General features: G+C 37.1%; 1 protein-coding gene across 4 annotated transcripts in view; it reads right to left on the reverse strand.

Moving 5' to 3' along the window:
• Positions 1-19,290, reverse strand: part of LOC149816325 (LRR receptor kinase SERK2-like) — a 55,850-nt gene extending 36,560 nt beyond the window's left edge. For 2 of the 4 annotated variants that reach the window (XM_089986611.1, XM_089986607.1), the window contains exon 1: positions 19,153-19,290. The gene's annotated coding sequence lies outside the window, so the exon portion shown is untranslated. Of the gene's footprint in view, positions 1-18,941; positions 18,957-19,152 lie in introns of those variants that run through there. The other 2 variants (XM_089986609.1, XM_089986610.1) reach the window with 2 other exon arrangements.
• Positions 19,291-27,612: the final 8,322 nt, after the last annotated feature.

Here is a 27,612-nt window from a genome sequence, read left to right on the forward strand (position 1 = left end):
AGCACTAGTGGACTCTCAGTCAACTGGATGTGAAAAATGCATTTCTACATAGAAATCTGAATGAGGAAGTGTACATGGAGCAGCCCACTGAATATGCAAAAGGAAACTCCAAAGAATACGTGTGCAGGTTAAAGAAAGCTACATATGGTTTGAAGCGATCTTGGTGTTGAGATTAAGAGGTTTTAAGTTTAAGGTTTCTTAAAAGTAGGTTATTTGATATTTCTTATTTAATGAGGGACTTGTATGTAATTTTTTATATTGGCCTCTCTCTATTTAACATAGAAATTAGCCCTAATCAAAGTTAACGAGTTTCTCATCTCACTGTCGTCTTCTCTCTCTCTCTCTCTCTCTCTCTCTCTCTCTCTCTCTCTCTCTCTCTCTCTCTCTCTCTCTCAGTTCCTGTGCATCTCATTGGACTTTCTACATGATATCAGAGCGGTAGATCTCGATAGTGTGAGCACGTGATCGATCGTGATCGATATTCACCAACAAAAGGTTGGAAACAGGTGTGCACATTTATTTTTTATTGTATAGATCTGATAACAGATCTGGTGTCTGACTAAGGTTATGACACAGATCTGTAATCAGATCTAAAGGACACAGTGACTGCGTGTCAACAGGATAGTGCGCAGAAGAAACAAAGGATTTTTTTTTGTGGAAGTAAAGAAAACCTATATTGATAAGTAGCAGATTTGGATCTGGATGTTGAAAGTTGGTGTCTTGTCGTAAATCTTGTGTTGTGGGGAGTAGCTGTCGTGATTTCTGTGTTGTGGAGTTTTTTTTATAAAGCTGTCGTGATTTCTGTGTCGGGGAGCAGCTGTCGTGATTTCTGTCGTGTTTTTTTTTTTTGCTCATTATCTTTGGTCGTGAACCTGGATGCCGAGTTCGACGTGGTTCTGTTTTTCTCAGATCTCGTTTCCTGATCTGATCTATCATCGTTTCTGATTTGGGTTGAATAACCCTGTGTAGTCGTGAAAGAGACTGTCGTATGAGGGTGAAATACATTTTTTTTGGCGTGATTTTATCCCTGATGTGGGTTGAACAGCTTTGGGTGGTCGTGGAAATTGACTGACGCAAAATCATGAAATATGTTGCTCCTGTGTTAGCTGGCGTGTGGTTGATGAACATTCCAAATTTTAATCCTAAGTGATTAAGAGAGTGAATCTGTGTTTTTTTTGCAGCAGTATTAGCATCAAATATCTCTCATACCTTGTTAGTATTATTCAGTATGGGTGACGTTTCGAAATTTGATTCCAAAAATGAGAATATTGGGGAATATAAGGCATTTGCAAATCCCTTTGCGTATGGTTCTTCTGTGAGATTGAATGAAACAAACTATGTCAGGTGGTCCAGAACTTTTATGATGTCGATATCTGAACATCGTAGAAAACATATTTTGTTGGAAACTGAACCAAATGAAAAAGTGGAAAAATATATTACTTGGGACGAAGATAATGACATTGTTATGTCATGGATCATGAATAGTGTCGAACCTCATATTGCAGATGGTCTAATTTACTATAATACAGCTAAACAGATGTGGGACAATCTTCGAGATACGTACTCACAAGAGACTAATGTGAGTCGTATCCTGCAAGTCGAACAGGAGATATATAATTTGCAGCAGGGAGATCAGACCTTGGCCCAGTACTATGCCTCCGTCAAAGCTGTGTTTGAAAGACTCAATGCTCACAGGCCTCTTTGTTGTTCGAAGCAAAAGGATCATCAAGAACAGACTATGGTTGCCCAGTTTCTCACAGGTTTATCTTCAGAATTCTCTGTTGCAAAAGTCCAAATGTTGACTGGATCCGATGTACCTACTCTCGCTGATGCATACAATCGCCTGAGTAGACTTGCGATCTCTCTTCCACAATCTCATCCTGTGTCTCAATCATCTGCTCTCGCTATCTCATCTGGTTATGGGCGTGGAAATATTCAAAATATCAGAGGACGAGATCGTGGCAGAGGTATGGGAGGCAGAGAAAAACTTCAATGTACATTCTCATGTAGCACGAATGGGCACCATTCGTCTTGTTCTCTCAGTAGTTGTTCATCATGATTGGAGTTTGTGTCAATTAGATATGAAAAATGCATTTCTATATGGGGATCTATCTGAGACAGTTTACATGCAACAACCTGAAAGATTTCCTTCACGCTGCACCTGCGTTGAGAAAGAGAAGAGAGAGAGAGAGAGAGAGAGAGAGAGAGAGAGAGAGAGAGAGAGCAGTTACGGCTGTCACGATTTCAGTAAAAAAAATCGTGACCTAAACTTAGGTATTTAAGTTACATTACAGAATGGATCCGGGTCTGGTGTATCCAGACCCGATAAATGAAAAACAAAGATTACATTACATGTTACATGGATCGGGTCAGATCTTATGCACCTTTTTCACCCCCCCTCAAGTTGATTATGGTTTTGAACCATGAACAACTTGCTTTTAAGCATCCAAAAGCGGTCCTTGGTTAACCCTTTGGTAAATATGTCTGCAACCTGTCTTTCAGTGCTGACAAACTCAGGCTCAATCTCTTTTTCTTCAACCTTCTGTCTCACAAAGTGTTGGTCGATCTCAATGTGCTTGGCACGACTGTGATGTACTGGATTGAAAGACATGTTGATGGCACTTTGATTGTCACAGAGCAAGGTAGTGTGGGAGATCTTTTCTCCTACTTCAGTTAAAAGATGCCTGATCCATGTGACTTCGGCAGTGGCAGCAGCCATGGATCTATATTCAGCCTCAGTGCTTGATCTAGCGATAGCTTTTTGTTTTCTACTGCTCCAAGAGACTAAATTTCTTCCAATGAAGGCACAATATCCTGATGTAGATCTTTGTTCGTCAGGATCCCCTGCCCAGTCTGCATCACAATATACAGTAATTTGGTGCTCGTCTTGGCCATATGACTGTGGTAAATATATCAATCCATCTCCAATAGTGCCTTTCAGATATCGAAGGATCCTCTTGACTGCTTCCATATGTCCAGTACGTGACGTATGCATAAATTGAGACACTTGATTGACTGAATAAACAATATCAGGTCTAGTGAATGTGAGATATTGTAACATTCCTATTATGCTACGATACCTGGTGGGGTCATCACACAGATCTCCATTATGAGCGCTAAGTTTTTGATGAAGTACACTCGGAGTTCCCAGAGGTTTGCAGTCTTTCATGCCTGCCTTGCTGAGAACGTCAACGGTGTACTTGTGTTGAGTGAGTGTCAAGCCATGAGCCTGGTTATCAACTTCTACACCAAGAAAATAGCGTAGAATTCCAAGATCTTTCATTTTGAACCTTTGACCTAATAAGTCTTTTATTTCTTGGATGTGGTCCGCAGAGTTTCCTGTGATGATAATATCATCGACATAAATTAATAATAGAGTGGTCACAGGCGGGCTTTTAAAAATAAATAATGAGTGGTCCAGCATGGATCGTGAAAATCCATGTTTCTGAATCTCCAGCGAGAAGCTATCAAACCAAGAGCGAGATGCTTGCTTCAGGCCGTAGATGGCTCTTTTTAGCTTGCATACATGGGTTTTACAATTTTGTTCTTGATATCCAGGGGGTTGTTCCATGTATACTTCTTCCTTCAAATTCCCATGTAAGAATGCATTTTTTACATCAAGCTGACTCAAAATCCATCCATGTTCAACAGCCAGGGAGATGATGATTCGAATCGTTCACATTCTTACAACCGGACTAAAAGTCTCATCATAGTCTTTCCCTGCTTCTTGAGTGAATCCTTTTGCTACAAGCCTTGCCTTATATCGTTCAATTGTTCCATCTGGCTTGTACTTGATTTTGTAGACGCATTTGCATCCGACAACATTTTTATCAGGTGGTCTGGGAACAACTTCCCATGTTCCACATTCATGCAAGGCTTGCATTTCATCATTCATGGCTTCTACCCATTTCATAGAAGCGGCTGCCTGATAATACATGATGGGCTCTTCATCCTTATTGATGGCAGTTAAAAACAGTTGAAGATCCAAGGAGAAGTTGTTATAACTGACCCACCTGTCAATAGGATGTCGTATGCGGTTTGATTTTCTGGCTGCAAGAGTATGAGAAGGCATAGGATTGGCGACTGAGACATGATCTAAATGGCTTGATGTTGTCGGCCTCTGTCTAGAATAGACAATACCTTTGTATTTTCCCGGTATTTCTTCTGCATTCTGTGACTCTGACGTCCCAGTGTTCTCAAACACCTCCCCTTGTTGCACACAGTATGAGGAACATGCTTCATTGGAGCCAGCAAAAAGTTCTGAGCTCAGCCAAGGATAATAAATTTCAGTTGGCATATTCGTTGTGTCAGCTCTGTGATCAAAATTTTGTTCATCAAAGACAACGTTTCTTGAGGTTCTAATGCGTTTGTTGGTGGGATCATAACACCTATATCCTTTGTAGTCATCTGCATATCCCACAAATCAGCACTTTTGGGCCTTGTCTTGAAACTTGTTTCTCAGAGACTGATCGATATGTACATAGCAGACACAACCAAAAACACGCAGATCATAATAACTAGGATGAGTTCCAAAAAGGCAGTGATAAGGAGACTTATTTTCTAGAACAACCAGGCAGTCTATTTATCACATGCACGGCAGAATGAAAAGCTTTTGTCCATAAGTTGATGGGAAGATTGCTGTCATGAAGCATACTCATGGCACTTTCAACGATATGCCTGTGTTTTCGTTCAGCAATTCCATTTTGTTGAGGGGTGTGAGGACAGGACACCCTTCTTCCTATTCCGTTATTTTGAAGAAAAGAAATAAAATCACAGGATGAGAATTCCCCACCTCCATCACATTGGAAAAATTGAATGGACTCAGAAAATTGATTTTTGACAAGGGAAAGAAAATTTTGAAACAAAGAGAAGACTTCCGACTTATTTTTTATGAAATATATCCAAGTGTATCGAGAATAGCTATCGACAAATATTAGATAGTATTTGCTTCCAGATCCAGAGACAATTGAAGCGGGTCCCCATACATCAGAACAGATCATCTCAAAAGGTTTTGAAGCTCTCTTATTAATGGAATGAAAAGGCAATACATGACTCTTGCAGGAAAGACAACTGGAACATTTGTGACTTTTCTCATCCCTATTGAGACTTTCTTTTGGAATGAGATTATTAGATACAAGTTTCTCAATAAAATGACTCCCACAATGTGCTAACCGACTATGCCATAAGAATGGCTTATTACATTCAGAAATACTAAAAACATTAGCAGAAGAGGATGAACACGACTCTAATGAGCGCTTTGAATTCAGGTGGACTGGGCGAACAGCATGATAAGGAGCTTCTTCAAAGACATACATATTGCCTCGTCTCTTTCCTTCAGCGAATGTTTCCCTCGTGCGTAGGTCCTTGACCTGCACAGAGAAGGGAGTGAATTCAACTGAAGCATTATTATCATCAATAAGTTTGGAAACAGAGACAATATTTTTCTTAATGTTAGGAGCATGAAGAACGTCTGAAAGAGTAAGAGTGGAATATGACATGGGAATGACAGTTTTTCCGACATGAGAAACAGGATGGTGGGATCCATCTCCAGTGACAATCTTACTTTTTCCAAAATAAGGAATGGGATTAGAAATCTTACCTGCATTACCTGTCACATGAGTCGCTGCCCCTGAGTCGACAAACCAAGTACCTTCATCACTCTGCTTCAATTTCAACTCTGACAAGGCAGATATTAGCAGATCTTTAATCTCTCCACTATTTGATAACTTCATTTTGTTTTCTATCTGTGGACCCTTTCCTTTATTCTCTGGATTATGCCAACAATTCGCCTTGATATGCCCCTTTTTGTTACAAAGGAATCAAGTAGGAATGGTTCTTGATCCCTGTGCATGAACTGACGTATTTGGAGTGGGAAGCAGACCACGCCCTCTGTGTCCACTGCGCCCTTGTCCTCCTCGTCCTCGTCCTCTACCATAAGTCACTCCTGTGGCAAAAACTTCTTGGGAATTTGTGTGAATGTGAGATTCCTCAGAGAACCCTTTCAGAGTCATCTCATACTGAATCAATTTTGCTCGCAACTCATCAAAGGTAGGAAGGGCAGGGAGACACAATAGTGAAGTGACGATCATGTTGTAGTCGGATCCCAATCCACTCAGAGTCTGTTGCACCATATCACTGTCACTCACCGCGCATCCTATAACTGCAAGTTGGTCTGTGATAGTCTTCATCTTGTTTAGATATTCCATGATGGTCATGGAATCTTTTCTCAGCATTTGAAATTCCCTCTTGAGAAAAACCATTCGTGCCTGCGAAACTTGTGAATATGTTTGAACCAATTTTTCCCAAAGTTGCAAAGCAGTACAATTGTCGGGAATTGCAACAAGGACCTCTTGGGACAAGGTGGAAGTGATATATGCAACCACCGACTGATCTTTCCTTTCCCAGTTGAGGTACTCTACATTCTTGACATACACAATTGAACTTACTCCTTTGTCATCTTTTTCTTTTCTCGTAACAAATTCGAGTGGAGCGAGAGTGGTTCCATTAAGGTGACCTAAGAGACCTTGACTCCTTATAAAAGGAATGATTTGTCTCTTCCAAATCAAGAAGTTTGAGGTAGTTAACTTTTCAGAAACGAGTTGAGTGAGAAAACTTGAAGAAAGATTGGATGAAGAGGAATGAAGATCCATGAAGAAGAGTTTTAACAAGAAAAAGAACCCCTTTTTGTGTTACCAGAGTATCCACAGAGTGCTCAGTCTGCAGCCAGAAAGATTTGCTGACCTTTTTTTTTTTACGATGACTGAGAAACTCGAAAATTGGCGACCAGAGGCTGTCAAAAGAAATACAAACTGTATTCCAAGACTGAGTTTTTTTTTTATAAGGTCGGATATTTAAGCGATGAAAAAAATCCAGACTGTAATTTTAACGTGGAAGCAATGAGGAACGAAAGAAAAAGAAGATCCAGACTGTATTTTCAAAGTGAATCCCACTCGTAACAGCCAAAAGGAATATAATACGAGAAAGGGGTTCTGAGAGTCGACTCAAAAGAAGTTATCACACAAACAGCAGGCTGGACATCAAAGGGATTTAGAATCTCAGATTTGATGTCGCAGGTCTGTGCCGAAAGCACGATCAGACTGCGGATCTAGCCCAGTAGAAGAAGAAAAGACTGAAGAGATTTCACGTGATTCCCTTACGTGAACAGCTTAGGGATTCACGTGAGGTGTGAATCCACTAAACAGGAGAAGAAAAGACTGAAGAGAAAACAAAAAAAAAGGGGGAAAACGAGAGATAGAAATTGGGGATGGATGGTAGAGAAAAAAAACTGAAGAAGAAAGGAAGATGGGAGATGAACGACCTCAAACCTTTGATTTGTCGCACCTTTGGAATCCCCTTCGACCCTTAGATGGATCTACAGCTCTGATACCATGAAAGATTTCCTTCATGCTGCACCTGCGTTGAGAAAGAGAAGAGAGAGAGAGAGAGGGAGAGAGAGAGCAGTTACGGCTGTCACGATTTCAGTAAAAAAAATCGTGACCTAAACTTAGGTATTTAAGTTACATTACAGTATGGATCCGGGTCTGGTGTATCCAGACCCGATAAATGAAAAACAAAGATTACATTACATGTTACATGGATTGGGTACATGGATCGGGTCAGATCTTATGCACCTTTTTCACAACCTCCTGGATTCGAGGTTGAGGGAGTGTCAGAAGGTGTGTAGATTGAGAAAGGCGATATATTGGCTTGAAACAAAGTCCGTGTGCATGGTTTCAAAAGTTGTTTGAAGTGATGTCAAGTTTTGGCTTTAATAGGTCAGCGGCAGACCATACATTATTTATCAAGAAAACCAACTCAGGCATAGTTGTTATGATGGTATATGTGGATGGCATTATTCTTACAGGAGATGATGTGAAAGATATTGAAGCCACAAAGGATCATCTTCAAAAACACTTTGTTACAAAAGACCTTGGCTCACTTAGATATTTTCTGGGTATAGAAGTTGTCAGGAGCCGTGAAGGGATGGTTTTGTCCCAACAGAAGTATGTTCTTGACTTATTAAAGGAAACTGGAATGCTGTGAGCTAAACCAGCTAATATCCCCATGAACCATAAAGTTCAGTTGTTTGAAGAAGGGTCGAAACCAGTTGATAGCAAAAGCTATCGCTCACTAGTAGGGAAGCTACTATATGTAACTGTGACCAGACCTGATATTGCTTTAGCAGTAAGCAAAGTTAGTCAATTTATGGACAAACAAACTGAGGTACACTGGAATGCAGCTATAATGATTCTCCGGTATTTAAAATCTTCTCTTGAAAAAGGGTTATTATTCAAGAAAGGTGGAACTCTGGAGATAGTGGCTTATTCTGATGCTTACTATGCAGGATCTGTAGTGGATAGAAAATTTACCACAGGATTCTGTGTATTTTTGGGAGATAACCTAATTTCATGGAAAAGTAAGAAGCAAAATGTGGTTGCTAGGTCGAGTGCAGAATCAGAATATAGGGCTATGGCTCAAACAACTGCTGAATTAATGTGGGTTTGTACTATTCTAAATGATCTTCAGGTGAAGGTTTTCTCTCCTATGACCATGATGTGTGATAACAAGGCTGCCACATATATAGCAAACAATCATGTCTTTCATGAGAGGACAAAGCATATTGAGGTTGATTGCCACTATGTAAGAGATATGGTTCAAGCTGGTCATATCACTACCAAATATCGTAAGTCTGAGGACCAAGTTGCAGATATGTTTACAAAGCCTCTTGCTAGACCAAATTTCTTAAAATGTTGTGACAAGCTGAGCATGATCGATATCTATGCTCCAGCTTGAGGGGGAGTGTTGAGATTAAGAGGTTTTAAGTTTAAGGTTTCTTAAAAGTAGGTTATTTGATATTTCTTGTTTAATGAGGGACTTGTATGTAATTTTTTATATTGGCCTCTCTCTATTTAACATAGAGATTAGCCCTAATCAAAGTTAACGAGTTTCTCATCTCACTGTCGTCTTCTCTCTCTCTCTCTCTCTCTCTCTCTCTCTCTCTCTCTCTCTCTCTCTCTGCCTCGGTTTCTGTGCATCTTATTGGAATTTCTACACTTGGTTTGACAATTTTTCTCAAGTAGAAAAATATGGATTTAGTCGATTTCTTCTTGATCATTCTCTTTTCATATTCAGATGCAAAGATATAGTTACCATGTTATTGATATATGTAAATGACATTATCATCACAGGTAACTCTAATGAACATATTGAGCAGGTCAAAGAGCTCCTGAACCACAGATTTAAGATGAAGGACCTTGGTAAACTGCGGTATTTCCTTGGCGTTGAAGTCAACAGGACTACTGAAGGCATGACACTTACCCAATATAAGTATACCATTGATGTTATCAGCAAGGCAGGTATGAAAGATTGCAAGCCTCTAAGCACACCCAGTGTACTCCATCAGAAACTCAGTTCCCAAGATGGAGAATTGTACGAGGACCCTACAGGATATCGCAGGATAGTAGGGATGCTTCAATATCTCACCTTCACTCGGCCTGATATTGTCTACTCTGTTAATCAGGTACCTCAGTTCATGCATGAACCGCATATTGGGCATACGGAAGTTGTTAAACGCATTCTTCGATATTTAAAGGGAACTATTGGAGATGGTCTTCTGTACAAAAAGAGTATGAATGGGCATCACACGCATGAACTTCTTACTTACACAGATGCAGACTGGGCAGAAGATCCAGATGAGCATAGGTCGGTCTCAGGATACTGTGTTTTCATTGGTCTAAATCTTGTCTCCTAGAGCAGTAAGAAACAAAAGGTCATTGCCAGGTCGAGTACAGAAGCTTAATATAGATCAATGGCAGTTGCCAAAGTCGAAGTAACATGGATCAGACACCTGTTGACAAAAGTAGGAGAATCGATATCTCGATGTCTTCTTTTATGTGACAATCAAAGTGTCATTAGCATGTCATTTAATCTCATCTACCACAGTCGTGCCAAGCATATTGAAATTGATCAATATTTTATGAGACAGAAGGTTAAAGAGAAGGAAATTGAACCTGAATTCGTTCAGACTACTGATCAAGTTGCTGACTTGTTTACAAAAGGGCTTATCAAGGACAGATTTTGGATGTTAAAAGGCAAGTTGTTCATGGTTCAAAACCATGTACAACTTGAGGGAGGATGAAAAGAAGTCGTCATTCACATATGGGTTTGGATTCGAGATCCAAACCCAAACTCAAGTTTATTTAGTCACATGTTCATTAATGGTTCATTGTAATTCAGCCTGTTGTGTAAAGGGTATTTTAGTACCCTAATATTTGTATCAGCTAATACTTAATAACAAGCCATATACGCAGACCCTGATTGAGGTTTTCTGCAGCCACATGTTTTATCTCTCTATTCTTTACTTGTTCTTGTGAATGAATGACAGAACCCGTGATTTCTAACATTACATTCAACAAAATTCAAACAATAACAATACAAATGGAGTCACTCTAACAATAACGATTCATACATTACATTCAACAAAATTCAAACAATAATAATGCAAATGGAATCACTCAAACAATAACAATTCAGACATTATATTCAACAAAATTCAAACAATAACAATGCAAATGAAATCACTCTAACAATAACAATTCAAATATTAAATTCAACAAAATTCAAACAATAAAAATGCAAATGGAATCACTTTAACAATAACAGTGCAAATAGAATCACTCAAACAATAACAATTCAAACATGATCCACTTGCTATACATCAATAAGAATTTAAGATATACCAACAAAGCATTTGATAAAGGCTTACCTTGTAGTCGAAGTTAAACATGCCATGAGAGAAGTTGTGATAAATTGTACATATAAATAAACATTTTTCAATCATCTCGGTGTAATGGCATGAGATCTTCATCGATGGTATGGGAGAGTAATGAATAAACCCCTCTGCAATTGTCTTCCTCATGCATCGTTGTCTAGTTCTTTGTTTCATTCAACTGAAGATGGTTGAATCTCATACATATTTTTTGGTATTATCTGTTGTGCTATATGCATTTCTTAAATTATGGGATCTCTAATATAAAATACTTGCTTACCTTGAAAGGCTAAAATAAAGGGATCATCCCGGTATGTTGTGTGAGACATGTTGACACATGTAAAGTATTTGTCCTTACACATGCGCCTATTATCAAACCAATCACATCTAAACATATACACCCAATTTTATCTACTATATTTTATTTTGATAATATCTTTTAGAACACCATAATAGTCTATATCTAGCTCCCCTATATCGCCTTCACACGAGACTATCGCCCCATTGTTCTGAGAACTACGGTCTTCACTTCGATACTGTATATAAAACCTAAAACCCTTCACATTACAAGTTTGATAGGACTGTGATTCGTACTCAGGTCCTCTTGTGAGACTTCATAATTCTAGAGATGCATCTTTATGATTATGTAGAAACCAACTTGCGTACTCACTTTCATGTTGTATTGTAGTGGATTGAGCATTAGTTGTGAATTATCTGTTTGTGTTTTATTAGATACGACTCACATTCAACGTAGTTGTATAGTACATATCGATAAGTTCTCATATATTTTGAATATGAAAGTACAATTGGTGAACCGCCTCTGACTTTCACGCGAATGTTATGTGAGAATACAGACAAACCGGGTGTCATTACCGTGCTGAGTCTATCATCATGTAGATCTGGATGGTTAAATCTAGTATAATACTATAAAGATGCTATGAGTAAAAGGTTGCATATTCTGTAGAAATATATGTTTCAGCAATAAAAGCTTTCAGTCGTGCTTTGTTCCTTGCAGTTCGCTTTAATCTACCAAGAAATCTCTCGATCAAATACATCTAATGATATTGTACTGGTTCAGCAAATTAGGCTTCACATGGTAGATGAATGGCTAAGTGAAACATGATGGTAAAAAATGCGGGTGAAAATATCTTCTCCAAAGCGCATAAAATTATTGGAATATTTTCCTTTATCTTCATTAAAGCATCTCTTCTCAATGTCTTTGCACACAACAATTTGAACATATCGCTTAGACGGATTAAAGATAATGCAATTGTCTTCTTTAGATATCCGCGAACAGTAATAGAAAGTAGCAGCTGGAATAAGACGTGGCTACCATGGCTCTTTATACCTGAAAATTTAGCATTGTTTATATTTATGTGTCACCCAATGTTAGATGCATAGCTGTTGAAAAACTTCAATCCTTCAACCAATCAAAAAACTTTTTCTTATGCTTACTCAAAATTGTGTATTATGCATGTGGTTTCTCTGATGTTGCATCGCTTGTGTCTAAGTGCAGATGATGATGTATCTTTCTGTCTCTTATATCTTTCTATACTGCATCGTTGTACTTTGTTTTCCCATTCACATCGAGCCATGTATATAAGAAATTATCACATATGTTAACATGTCATGCGTCACATCTAAGTTGTGTCTTGGCTCCAATGATGACCAATATGGTAGTCAGAAAAATATGTTTTTCTTTGTTCAATTTAGATACCATTGGTTGTCATCATGTTTTTTTTCTTTTTCCACCAACCTATAGTTTTTCGAAATCATTGATAATGTTAACTATTCCTCAAGTTCAACTTTAGATAATTTATTTGGTGACCCTCTGAGCTCCGCTTTACCGTCGAACTCCTTCTTTTGATAATGCCATGGGTGTTCTTGTGATAAGAATCGACGGTGTGTCATGTAACATGTCTTTTTGCCAAACATCAACTTATTTGATCCTGTGTGAACGTTGCAAACTGAACACACCAGCTTTCTCTTCGTAGACCACCTTGATAAGTTTGCGTATGCTAGGAAATCATTGTTAGTCCACATTACCGTTGTTCACATCTGAAATATTTGTTTAGTCGATGTGTCGTACGTGCTAATGCCTTTATACCATAACTCTTGCAAGTCTTTGATTAACGGCTGCATGTAAACGTCTATTTCATTTTCAAGTGCCTTTGGTCTAAGGATGAGTAGAAAAAGTTGTATGAAATGATCTTTCATACACTTTCATATAGGTAGATTATACGACAATAATAGTACGAGTCGCATGCTGTATGACAGGCTCATATTTCTGAATGGATTAAAATTGTCGCTTGCCAAGCTGAGACAAACATTGTGAGATTTTGCTGTGAACCATATATGTTCTCTGTCAAACTCCTTCCACACTATAGAATTTGATGGATGAATTAGTATGTTCTGATCGCTTGTACGTCGGGTCATGTGTCACCTCAAATCTGATGTTGTTTCTGTCGTCATGAACAAGCGCTGCAACTTCGACTTTACAAAAAAATATCATAACACCTTTTGAAGAACTTTTATTAGTTTTTCTTTGTGTGGTTTCTATCTTGAAGCATTACACTTTGAGTATGTTTCCTTCTTTTCATGCTCCTCTCAGAAAAGCATGCAGTCATTCACATATGTATCTATCTTCACGTAATCAAAGCCAGTGCGATTCATAAATGTATTTATCTCGCAATGAGAGTTTGACAATCTTTTCTACTCGGGAAACACCTCCAACAAATCAATCAGCATGTCGAATGATTTGTTACTCAAATTGTTCAATGTTTTGATATGTAACAGCTTGAGAATGAAAGCTAGTTTTGTTAACTTTGTACAACCTAGATATAGATCGCTTTAGGCATCACCCATTAAGTCTTGAAGGGACTCGTGTTCGTCATCATCACCTGAAGCTGCATCAAATGTTGTTTCCATAATAACATCATCCAATAATTCATTGACCCAATCATGATCCTCGATCATCGCTCTTATTGTAATGCAAATGTACATGCACTGCATCTACGTGGGTTTCGACCACACTCACATGGGACTGATTATATTTCATGGTAGAACCACGTGCAATCAAATGGGTTTTGATGTGATCTACGTTCTTGACATGGCCATCACATCCTATCCGCTCCAAATATGAGCACGTGCCACTTCTAGGAATTGATCAATTTCATATGTATAAGGTTCAGAACTTCTATCGTGAATGCGTATTCACGATTGATCCATATTTATAGACGATGACCCCACTATATTCAACAAGAAAATCTTTCAACAACAGCGATAATTTGGGTGAGCACAAATGCACTGTTTTAAAAGAAAATAAAAGCCTCTAATTAGTAATTTGGGAAAGATAGAAAATTAAAAATAACATTTTATTACATGCAAAAGGAATCAAGTTTAAAGTTGATTGACATGAAAAAATATAAAAATACCTAAATGCTAATTGAAAGAAAAAAGTAAAAAAAATCATAAAACTCATGCATTCCTCACATTGAGGAATACAACAACATTGAGGAATGCATGAGTTTATTTATGATGTGAGGAATGCATGATGTTAAGTAGTTTCTATAAGAGTTGTTGAACAAACTCATGTTTTTCTGATGGAATAACACAATTTCTTTTTTTGCGTCAAATAAGAGAGAGAGAGAGCATGTGATGGTCTTGAACCATGATGCCATATAGTAGAACACACTATTGTTTGAGAGGATTTAGCCACCAAAATGTTAGATTTAACTATATAGATGCATAGATGTGTTAACATGGTTTATTTATATTGTGTCTTTTTCTTTGCAAGTTGTATGACCGACCAGATTAGAATGACAAGTTTACATCATAGTTGGCAAACCCAGCGAGTCGCCTCAGGAATCGCCCAAGTCGACTTGGATCGGACCCCCAGTTATATCTATAGGTGGGTTTGCATATTATGCCATATTTGTTGATGATTTTACTAGACATACTTAAATCTATTTTTTTCAAACATAAATCTGAAGTTTTTTCATATTTTTAAATGTTTCACAAATTGATTAAAAATAAATATTAACAAAATATCTTTATCTTTCGAAATGATTTAGGGAGAGAATTTTTATCAAAAGATTTTAAAGATTACCTAGAATCAAATGGCACCACACACCAAAGATCATGTCCTTACACTCCTCAGCCAAATGACTTAGCTAAAAGAAAACATAGGAATATCATCGAAACCACAAGAACCTTGCTTATCTCAAACCAAGTACCTAAAGAATTTTGGGTTGAAATCACATTGATTGTGGTTTAACTTATTAACAGAATGACATTTGTCTCCCTGAAAAATATATCACCAGTTGAGAAACTTTTTAAACTCACTCCTGATTATTCGATATTCAGAGTTTTTGGATGCAAATGTTTTGTTTTTACTGCTAAAAATGATAAACTTTCTCCTCACGCTACTTCTTGTGTCTTCTTGAGATATGCAAATAACCAAAAAGGCTATAAACACTTTGACTTTAAAAATAAGAAATTATATGTTTCAAGAAATGTATCTTTCTTAAAAAAAGTCTTTGAATATGAAAATCCTAAGGAACCCACTAAGTATTCTTTTTTGTTGGATCTAATTCCAAAGTTTAATGATAGTATTGTTGATCGTGATGATGATCAGGATAAAAGTAATGATCTAGTAAGTGAAGAAGAATGTCATGGTAATGAAACGAGAAAAGAACAATCTCAAGACTATATCCAATATTCCAGGCGAGGTATTTCTGAACATCCTTGTGCACTAAAAAAGTATATTAATGATGAAAACTATGGAAAAATACAAACTAGAAGGTCATCTAAAATATCTAAACCCCCTTAGAAATTTGTGTTCTATGAGTCTTCTTCACCTAAATACCAAGCTTACATTGCATTAATACATTCCTATATAGAACCCTCATACTGCGCTGAAGCAAAGAAACATTTTGAATGGGTAGAAGTCATGAGGGTAGAATTGGATGCTTTAGAAAAAACGAAAAATTTGACTAAGATATTCTCATAGGAAAGAAACCCATAGGTTGTCGATGGGTATATAAGATAAAAACCAAGAGTGATGGAACTCTTCAAAGATACAAAGCTAGGTTAGTTTTCAAGAGATACCCTCAAGAGTATGGAATAGATTATGAGAAAACCTTTACTCCTATTGCTAGGATGACCACAGTTATAATTGTAGTAGCCCTTGCTTCTGTAAAGAAATAGCCTATATATCAAATGGATGTTAAGAATATTTTTGTAAATGAAAAATTAGTTGAGGAAGTATATATGGAGGCATCACTTGGTATAATCATTCCTAAAGCAAAAGTTCTTCGGTTGGATAAGGCTCTATATGGCCTCAAACAAGCGCCAAAGGCTTGGTATGACAGGTTTAGCCAAGTTATACTTGATGTTGGATTTCAATCTTGTTTAACTGACATAGCTTTGTTTGTTAAGATTTTTTATGCAGGTATTATTATTCTTCTCCTCTATGTAGATAACATGATCATTACTGGGAGTGATAAACAATGAGTTGAACATATTAAAAGGCTCCTTAAAACTCATTTTTAAATGACTGATTTGGGATTAATGATTTTTTTTATATAGAAGTTGCTTATTCTTTCAGAGGATATTTGCTGACTTAATCTAAATTTGTTTTAGATATTGTTGCTAGGTCAGGTATCTCAGATAATAAAAAGGTCGACACTCTTGAAGTTGTCAATGTCAAAATGAAGATTGATGATGGGGAACAACTCGAAAACCCAACACCTTACAGATAACTTATCGGAGCACTATCATATCTCTTAATTACAAGGCCTGACATTGCATATGCAATTCACACAGTGAGTCAGATTCAGTATGCTCCCACCACTGTTCATATGGGTATAGTTTTGTGCATTATTAGATATATCAAAACCTCTATTTTTTGAGAACTTTTATTGTTTGCTTCTTCCTCCTTAGATTTACTTGCTTATACTGATGCAGACTTTGGAGGAGACCCCAATAACTGACACTCAACCACTGGTTTTTTTGCATTTTTAGGTGACTCGTTGATCTCCTAAAGGTGTAAGAAGCAGCAGAAAGTTTTTCTCTCTTCAACTGAAGCCGAATACCGAGCCATAGCTACAACCACTATTAAAGTGGTATAGGCTGACATGGGCGTTTAGATTCAAGAAGCATCATGGCTATGTTGTGATAACAAAAGTTTCATCCACATCGCTAGCAGGCAGACTTTTCACGAATGAACCAAACACATTGAGATGGACTATCACTATGTACGAGAGGAGTACCTACATGGCATCATTTACCTTCCCTATGTTACTTTGAAATATCAATTGGCAGATTTCTTCACCAAACCTCTCGTTGCTCCTAGATTTCACTTTCTCTTAGGCAAACTTTCGGTTATCCAACCGTAAGTTTGAGGGAGAGTGTTATATATATAACTAGGATAGTAACTAGGTTAGGTTAGTTAGGATTTTTTTTTTTGTTTTTAAGTTGAGATGAGACTAGTCGTTGGACCCCCAATGACTCTCCCTTTTTGAGCTCCTACTTTGTGCATAAATAAGGGGCAAAACCCCCACAATAGGTATGATCAATAAAATATTATTTTTTATCTCTTTTGTTTGAACCTTTAGTGGGTGTTTATGTGTAAGCTCATCTTGTGGCTTGTGTGTGTGTTTTTTGGTGCTTTGGTGGAACTCTTTCGATTGTCCACATTATTGTCCTTGGTGAGCATCTTTGGAGGATCTTGTTTAATTTTACCTTTAATAACACCAAATATTAACCATGTATATAGAGAGAGAGAGAGATAAATGGGTAAGTGTGAAATTGATACGTGCTAAATGGGTTTTTCTGCTCTTTCGGTGTTTTTTTTTCGCAGTTTCGACCCCATAAATGTGTTGAGCATGGTCGATTTGCGAGGAATCCACCTGGATCATGTGTTTTCGATGAAAAAATGATATTTGGAGCTTAAAAAATTTACAAAGATTTTGGACCGTTGATTTTTCGAACATTATAAAAACCCATCCACGTGTCGGAATCGAACACGGCAAGAGTTGATCCCTATAAAATCAAGTATATAGATCACATCTATAGGGTCAGAATTTAAAAATAAAATAAGAAAACCCTGAAAAACTCATTTAGCAAGTAGCACCTATCATTTCGCACCTACCCATTAATATATATATATATAGAGAGAGAGAGAGAGAGAGAGAGAAAGTATAAGGTGGTTATGTACCATGATACAATATGGTGGTACACACTCTTGTTTGTATAGATCCAGCCACCAAATGGTATATCTAATAGTATGGATGTGTTTATCATGGTTTATTTACTATGTTAGAAGGTTTTATCATGTTTAATACATTATAAGATCTTATTTTTGAGACTGAAAATCAACGTTTCACAATTCATGAAATTAAGGGTGGTCTAGAAACCGTATAAAACATCATATTTCAGTCAAATTTAACACATGAGAATAGCAAATAAAAAAATGTTAAACCTGATTCAAAGGTTAGATTTTGCATTTGGAGCTTAGATTTATGTAAATCAAGTGTGTACCAGCGGTATCACCATAGAAGCACCGATATATATATATATATATATATATATATATATATATATATATATATATATATATATATATATATATATATAGAGAGAGAGAGAGAGAGAGAGAGAGTCACTAGAATATGAGAACTAAAAATATGGGCATTTCCAACACTTTTTTTTGCAAATCCAACCATGTGTTTTTGTTCTAAAAAGGAACAATCACCACAAAAAATTAAAAAACCCAAAAAAGCAATTCAGCATCATAGATCTTTTCACTAAACGAGTGAACCATCACAATAATTACAAAAAAGAAGAAGCAAAAAACGGATGCAAATCCACACCAATTACATCTGAAGGAATTCAGCTTCGTATTGCCTCAAGTACTTACTTTAAGGAAAGAAAAAAAAAAGAACAAATTAAACAATAAGCATCTTTTCTAAGGAAGAACCATTCACGCTAAAAGAATTAGTGCAAACAAACACACCCAAAAGACCCTAAAAAAAAGAAAAAGAAAGTCCCAAGTTCACAAAAGATCATTTATAAAAAAAATCCACTGCACAACAACAAAAAAAGGAAAATCATCATCAGTTCATCATGAACATCCTGCACACAGAAAACTCCCAAAGAGCAAGAAACCCACCGAAGAAAAGAACTGAAAACAACACCAATAATTCACAGAGAGCTGAGCACAACTCACCTACAAGAAAAAATCCCTAGATGAGAGAAATTTGCATCAGAAGGAGCGGGATTCGGAGAAGCAAACATTCCATTCCACAGGAAACGAAAGGAAAAAAAGATGGCAAAAGAAAATAAGAAAAAAATAGCAGCAAATCCAGGGAACAAACACTCACTGAGTGTGGGAGGAAACCCTAGAGCGAGACGAACGCGGCAAAGATTCGAGACGAGGTGAAGCTCTCGAGAGCAGAAGCCCAACGCTCTTCGTCTCTCTCGCTTCCTCGGAAGCGGAGCAGGAGGAGGAGGAAGCGAGGAACCCGGCGGCGTCTCGCTCGATAAAAAATAATGAAAAAAGTACGAATCGGTCGGTAGATAAAACATTTGGTAACTTAGAGGAAAGTCTAAAGATTAAGGACGTTGTATATTGTCCACGTGCTTGCAGAATCGTGCGGCTTTTTTGGTATTTAGATAAAAGTATAATGCTTTCTAGGTATAAAATGAGCCTATTCTTTACGTGGCAAGATTTAAGCCACCTAACTTTTTTTATTCGTGTCCTATTAAGTAGTTTAGGTTGGAATTTGGAGTTCGGACTCTTTTACTCTCACCAGTCCACGACAATTGACTCGCCACGCAACCCGTGCGGATCGGGACGTCCATTTATTGGTCTTTCCGTTGCTGACGAAAATGGATCTGGACTCTGGACTCGGTTCCTGGTGCTGATATTGGGAACCGATAAGAACTCCCAATAAAAGGCATATTTTTCTTGTTTTTTTTAATTTATAACCCGAAGAAACTGCACCCCAGCATGAAGACCTGATCGCGTTGGCTCAGCCTGCCATACCTACGGTCATCGTGCCGGCAGTGTAAAACTCTGAGACTAGGACCCCTGGCCCCGAAGATTTTTTCTTATTTGAATATGGTTTTCATCCGGTCCATGGTATTGAACAAGGTTGTTAAATGCGATGAGGCGAAGCGAGGCGTTGAGCCTGCGCTTCGCCTCTAAGGCGTACGCCGCCTCTCACAACGTCAGACTCTCAAGTATCCGTGGTATATCTAAGATTCTAAAATATCGTAAAAATATGTGGCATTTTTGTAGGGATGTTAATGGATTGAATTTAATGTGTATTCGACTGCATCAGAGGACTTTTGTTTAATGCTCATAATCAGATTTCTTTTTTTATATTTACCTTAGGCGCATCACTCCAACGCGTGAGTACCTTGAGCGTGTGCTTCGCCTCTAAGGCGTACGCTTCAGGTAGTGAGGCGTAGGCCTCTCAAAACACTGGTATTGAATGTATAAAGCATGGGAGTAGGGGTGTCAACCCTTCTGGTGGTTTACCTGGACAAGACCAAACCCTATAGGGTTCAGGTATAGTGACAAATAAGAATACCCAATTAAGACCCGGATCTGGACCCAAGCCAGGTTTCGATTAAAACCCACAAATTTTCAATATAAAAATGATAAAAAATTATTATTTTACCGGGTCTGATTTTTATAGTTCTTATCGGATCCGGGCATAGTTTCTCTTATTGTAGACTCGATTGAACCCGAGTCCGGACTCAATACCATACCCAAAAATCAGGTTCAAGTCTGGTTCCACCTAGGTCCGAACCAAACCGGACTTGTCGACACCCCTACATGTGATGAGGATTGGGGCACATGGGGTTTTGGGTCCAAGCTGATCAGGAAGCACCACATAAATGTGGATATGCTCTGTCCATTATATAATTTATATGATATTTATGATTGTGAAAGATGTCTTACACTCTTATATATATATATATATATATATATATATATATATATATATATATATATATATATATATATATATATATATATATATATATATATATAATGAAGTAACATAAGATTAAGATTGACTATGCACTATAACTTCATCCGTAACAACATCTCTTTGGAAACATGTGCAATATTCCAAAAGTAAATTGCACACATGTGACACATACGCATATACGTGTGTGTACACATTCTCTCTCTTTAAAAATTACTTATAAAGATTGACTAACTTATTAATCAAGACACTGTTGGCAACCTTATTCCATAAGTTCAAAGAAAACACCAATAAAATTTAGACAAAAATTAAATTTATGGAAATTAATATTTTAAAAATATAAATAGGGCAATTATAACATCTACTTTAATCAAGCTTGTACTGCGAAACTTCTCAATGAAAACAAAACAGGATGCAAGGAAGTACCTCACACAACTCATTGTAAATAATAATGAACAGTTTAATTTCATTTAAAGCTGAGCAAATATTCACAAAAAAGAATAAAGGCATCAAACATATGATAGAGGATAATATGAAAAACCCCACAACATAGGTGTCTACTCTCTTCTAAGGGTGCGTTTACACAAGGAAAAAAAATTGCCTTCGAGAAGTTTCGATATGAACTTTTCTAAATGAAAAAAATTCACTTGTTTGTATAGCATGAGAAGAATGGAATAGAAAATATGAGAAAAATAAGAGAGAGAGAGAGGGCGGGGTTGATCCGCTCTCTAGAGAGAGAAACACGGAAATGGTGGTCGGTAAGAGGAAGATGAAGATGGAGGAAGCTTTTCTTGCATAAGCCTATGGGAGGAGATGTGTTGTGGGTGAATGGTTGCCCTAATCAAAAAGAATTTTAATAAGAAAAATTTCTTCCCCATTCTCTGGCTGAAAAAAGAAAATTATAAAAAATAACACTTCATCTTTTGACATTCCCAAAATAAAATTTCTTACTTTTTCTATCTTAATGTACAAATTTTAAAACTTTTCTATGTTCTTGAAATGGAAACAAGCACCTTAAATAATAAAGGTATCAAATCAAGACAAATAAAAAGGAACAAATAGCAAACAATAAAAATGCATAGGACACTGTTATGCAAAAATAATATCACATTAACAAAAAGAAAATAAATAAATAAAATTATGTAACGTATTAGGCTCACATGATGGATACCACCAAATCCAAAACAAAAAGCAAACGAAACCAATAGAGAAAAAAGGCAAATCCTGTCTATGTTGCCAAAGCACCACCATATATATAGCGAAACGATACAAAATTAAATAAATTTATCTCAATTCAAGATAGATAAAAAGGAACAAATAGAAAACAAAATACATGAACGAACCCCATTATGCAAAAATAATATCATATTAACAAAAATAAATAAATAAAATTATGTAACATATTAAGCCCACGTGATACGTCCCATTAAATCCAGATTAAAAAACAGAAACCAACAGGGAGAAAAGGCAGATCTGGTGTATGTTAGTTCTAGATAAGAAAATTTTGCCAAAGAAACAATAATTAGGCCTTTGTTTGGAAATTAATCGGAGGTAACTGGAGTGGGAAGTGGGAAATACTCAGTGCCAAAGTCGTTTGGGATAGATGCAGTTGTAGAAAATAATGGAAATGAGGTGGTATTTGATACCTAGCTCCAGTTCCACATTTCACTTCCCACCTAGATGAGGTGGTAGTTGCCAAATACTGCACCAGTTCTCACACAGGTGCTTTACTCTCGACCTTTCCAATGCTCTTCCAGTATTAATTTCAAACAGCTGCACAAGTGGAAGTGGTAAATCCCTATTGAACCGTTTCACTTATCCCAAACAACCAAGTGGATTTGCTAAAACCACAAATTTTAGGGATTTTGTAATCGCATCGTTAACTACCACCGACTGGAAGTTTCCAAACAGGGCCTTAGACAACTTAGGAATAGCACACAGACCCATGTTGGGTTCATATGTTCTCAAACTAAGCCCAACGTGGCTGAAACCATAAATGAGATCTGAAAATCACCAATGAGCTTTGTGAACCTTCCTGCCTTCAAAAAGCTTCCACCGAATAATTGCATGTCTCTTTCATTTAAGAATCCCATCGATACATCAGAAATAGTTTTTTCAGAAAGAAAATTAATGAAATAACCCTTACTCAACTCAACAAATGGTGATACTAAACCAAATAAAAGTGTCAACGCAAAGAGAAAGTGCTTAAACCAAATAAAAGCTTGTAAAACCAAATAACAAAAGCTCACCTCCAGATTATGCACACACACACACACACACACACACACAGCATGGTCAACCAAACTATTGAGAATAGGAAAAAAAGCCAAGCAGCAGCATCCGTGGTAAAAAGATCTACAAAGGGTGGGCATTGGGCCGGGCCGGCCCATTCCGCAGGCTTGGGCTTATAAATTAGGGCCAAGCTCAGCCCTAACTGGGTTTTTGGCTCGGCCCGAACTGGGCTTTTGGCCCAGCCCGGGCTGGCCCACGGGCTGCCTGGCCTGTGTGTATATATATATAAGTAGAATGTATATTATTTATAAAACATAGGATATAATATATATTTTATATATTATATAATACTATATTATATTACATAATATAATAGACCCGGCCCGGCCTGGCTTGGCCGTAGACCATGGTTTTCTCAACAGGCCGGCCCGAACTAGGCTTTCGGCTCGTTCATGCATTTCGTCTGCACATGAGGTCTAACGGGCAAGTTGTGGGCCGAGGCTTTTCCAACGGGCCTAACAGGTTCTTTTTACTGTCACAAAGACTGTCTTGGGGCAGATTGTACGTATTTTATATACGCATGACACTTGGATCACGTTTGAACGATCTTACGCCTCTTAGTCTAGCATATGCATCCTACAACTAAAGAAGGAACTTTACGATGCTCAGAAAGAAGAAAAAAATATGGTAGAGTACCTGAACCATATCAAATTTCTTGTTGGTTTGTTATGTGTTGTATGTGAACGATGAAAAATTGGTTCACTATACATTGAATGGTCTCTCGAGAGACTGCATGTGAAAGTTTTGTTACCTCAATTTCTACTCATAGTTCGTTGTCCTCTTTCGTAAAAATTTATGAACTCTTATTAAATAAAAAGAATAAGTTACAGATGTTAAACAAGCAGTCTTCATAAGGAGAGTCATCCACCACAACCTTCTTTTCTCAACGAGGTCATAAAAGAGGTGATTTCTTTGGTAAGAGCAGAGGTCGCTCCTAAGGAGTTGAGCAATCTTTTGAAATTTTTCAAAGCAATCAAGAAGATCGGTCTCAATCTGGTTGATCTCAACAGAAAAAAGGACAGGTAGTCTGTCAATTCTGTGATCGTCACACATGCTATGATATTTCAAAAGCATTTGTGATCATGGCCCTAAATAATATAAAGGACTCAGTGTGGTACCTAGACACAAGGGTCACACATCATGTCAACTCTGAAGACCAAGGCATGACTAGTAAAAGCAAATATCAGAGCTCAGATGGTGTCATGGTTAGGAGTGGGACACACCTACCTATTTCCAGTTCAGGTAAACTTTCATTAAGGTTTGAAAATAAAAAATTTATGTTAAAGGATGTTTGCCTTCTATTAAGAGAAATATATACAAGAGATAATCAATGTTTGTTTCAATGTGATATTAATAGATTTTGTGTGAAGGATCCTAACAACAGGTCTACTCTCTTAAAAAGATTGATTAAGCGAGGACTTTTCCCATGGCCGATTGGGCAACATGAAAAAGAGAATCAGTCGCCTACTGTAATTTTGCCAAAGTTAATAATAAGATGTTTAAATTTTCTGTTGAAGTTTGGCATTGTAGACTGGGTCACCCTAGTCTTAAGGTTCTAAAAAAACTTATAAAAGGTAAGTTTATTTTAATCATGAATAATAAGACGAAATTATGTTTGTCTTGTGTTATCAGTAAAATTCATAAGTTGTTATTCAGTAAAGCTGAATTTTTTGTTGAAGCGCTTTTAAAATTAATCCATGCGGACCTCTGGGATCCTGCACCAATAATATTCCGTGAAGGATATAAGTTTGATTTGTTACTTGTTGATGATTTTTTAAAATTTTCATAGTTATTCCTACTTCTCAAGAATCAGATGCATTCACATGTTTATAAATTTTAAAAATATTATTGAAAAATAAATTGAGAGCCGAATAAAGATATTCTAATTGCAACGTTGGACACTCCTACAACTTGGATAACAAATTTTGGATAAATGCCTTTACAATTGCAACTTATCTTATGAGCAGGTGGCCTACACTTAATCTTGACCAAAAGTCCCCATATGAACTCCTCAAACATGTCCCTAGGTATGAGCTTCTAACAAAATTTTGGTGCATGTGCTATCCATATTTAATCCTATATGCTAAATCCAAACTTGCTCCAAGGTCTAAGCCCTACATTTTCTTAGGATATAGTTCTACCTATAAAGGTTATCTATGTTATGAACTAGTAACCGGAAAAACCTCTATCTCAAAACATGTTTTTGATAAAGATAATTTTTTCTATACTGGAAAGAAAGAGCCTCTCACATATCAAGAAGTATCAACATAGATTCAAAATCGAAAAGACAGTTCTCCTAAATGTCCTATACAAAGTCGACCTTTAATCCCAATTATTTTGCCTAATCTCATAAATTACCATGAAACTGTCATTTCTAGCCAAAATACTGAAGTATCCACTAACTTACCTAATCAAATGTCAGGTCTCATGTCTATGTCGACTCCTCTTGAGACTCCTATCCTTGAGTATGAACCCGAAATCCCCTCGTCTGTCTAGCCTGGTCGACTAAGTGGATTCAATAAACAAGGGATACAGTCGAGGACATCATCTCTAGGTTTAAATCTTATAGTTGACCTCTCCCATCAAGCTCCATCCAAAATGCATCACATGATTACCATAACTCAGGATGGAACTATTTAACTCAGGTTATTCTTTTGAACAAAATATCCTATTGCTCTCCTAAGTACAAAAGTATAATATAAAGCAGTTGCAAATGTTGTGTCTGAACTTGTCTGGCTCAAATAGCTAATGACACAATTGGATATTTTTTTCTGTAGGGTTCCAGTTATATGGTGTGATAATCTTGGTGCTACGTATGTGGCTGCAAATCTTGTATTTCATACGTTGATCAAATATATAAAAATTGATTATCATTTTGTGTGAGAAAAGGTTTCTAAAAGAGAAATTGAAGTTTAGTTTATTGCTTATTAAGATCAGCGTGAAGACATCCTAACCAAGCCGTTGGTTGGCCCAAAGTTTCTTCACTTTAGGAACATTCTCAACCTCACATAGAGCTTGAGGAGCATGTTAAGATAATATATCTAAGATCATATCTAAATCCATATTCAAAATCTGATACAAATCTAAAGAAAATACCCAAGAGTCCTCCTCAAGATGGTATGTCCAAGAGTCTCTGTATGTCTCTATACAGGAGTCCTTCCAAGAAGCTTGTGAGAAGAAGTTGAGCTAAGAGAAAAAAACTCACTTCAATTATGACTCTCATATGTGTAAAAAACTCTAAGAAAATTGAAAATAATAGTCCTCTTATCTAATGGTAATACATACATAAAAGTGTTTATAAATAAAAGGAGTTACACTCCTCTCTCTCCCTCTATGTGTGTGTGTGTGAATTAAGAGAGGGGGAGTGTTTATTTGTGGATGTAAGTTACACCGACTGAATCACAATAAATATATGTTTATGTGTTCCAAACGTGTGAGCCATCTTTACATCATCTTCCTTGATTTTTGTATTCTTTCTTGTTATGTAAATATTTTTTATTATAATAAGCTTATTGTTTCTTATTCATTCTTATGTCATTTTTTATTCGTTTTCACATTGAGTTTTTTATTAAAAAAAATAATTCAAATCATATTTTGTAGTAAATAAATGGCATCTCAGATTAATGAGAAAACATCTGCAGCTATGACTTTTTGAAGTGGTCCATGTCCATACTAAAATTGGGTATAGGACAGAAAAATTACTATATGTTTGCAATGAGATTGCATCTTTTGATGGTATGCTGCACCTGATCATGCTCCATCTATTGTTGGGCCCCAAAGCTGACAGGCTGTATTACAAACATGGAGGGTGATCAAGTGCTGTAGCACACTAAAAAAGCGTGCAATCACATTGCACCTGATCCTCCCTCATTGTTTATAATAATGAATTTTGTGATAGGGTTCCATATTATCGAGATAAGGGAGCACTTCTGGATAATCAAAAGAGTTTATTATTTTGCGTGAAGAAATTATATACTGTTATGCCATATCTTTAAGATTATTCTTGTATTTATTGAACTGCACGCCACCATCCTTTTTAATCATGGTCAGTCTTTGTTCTTCAAATCTATGTTTATGGTGGTCAAAGTTGTATAAAGTCTTTTGGTGCAAGGGGTGCTTTTTCAACATGCTCAAGATCTTTTGCACCGACTGTGCTAGAGCATATTATATATATTTGTGATCGACTAATGCAGCTTTTTCTAATGGTTTCATTTGATTGTAGTCATGTTGTGGCTGTAGGGTCGCAACTCGCAAATGGGGCTGTGGGAGGGGTCCTCCTTGACTGGAAGTTTGGCTTAATTCCAGCAACCATACTTAGGCATGTGTGTGTGTGTTTTGTTTAATGACAAAGTTCTCCGCCGCGGAGGTGGGTAATTTCCGGGGTCGGGTCATCGACACCCAAGTTTTTACGAAGCCCACCAATGAAAAGCACCCGCACAGGAGAGAGGATCCAGAGAGCGGCTAAGTGCTATGGTTATTTGACACAGCCAATAACATGATAGCATTTCATGTGGGGCCTGCACTCTGTAGCTGTGGGGGCCCTAGTGT

Source organism: Nuphar pumila, chromosome 14 (assembly GCF_984573655.1).
Source record: "Nuphar pumila chromosome 14, dmNupPumi1.hap1.1, whole genome shotgun sequence".
NCBI classification, from domain to species: domain Eukaryota; kingdom Viridiplantae; phylum Streptophyta; class Magnoliopsida; order Nymphaeales; family Nymphaeaceae; genus Nuphar; species Nuphar pumila.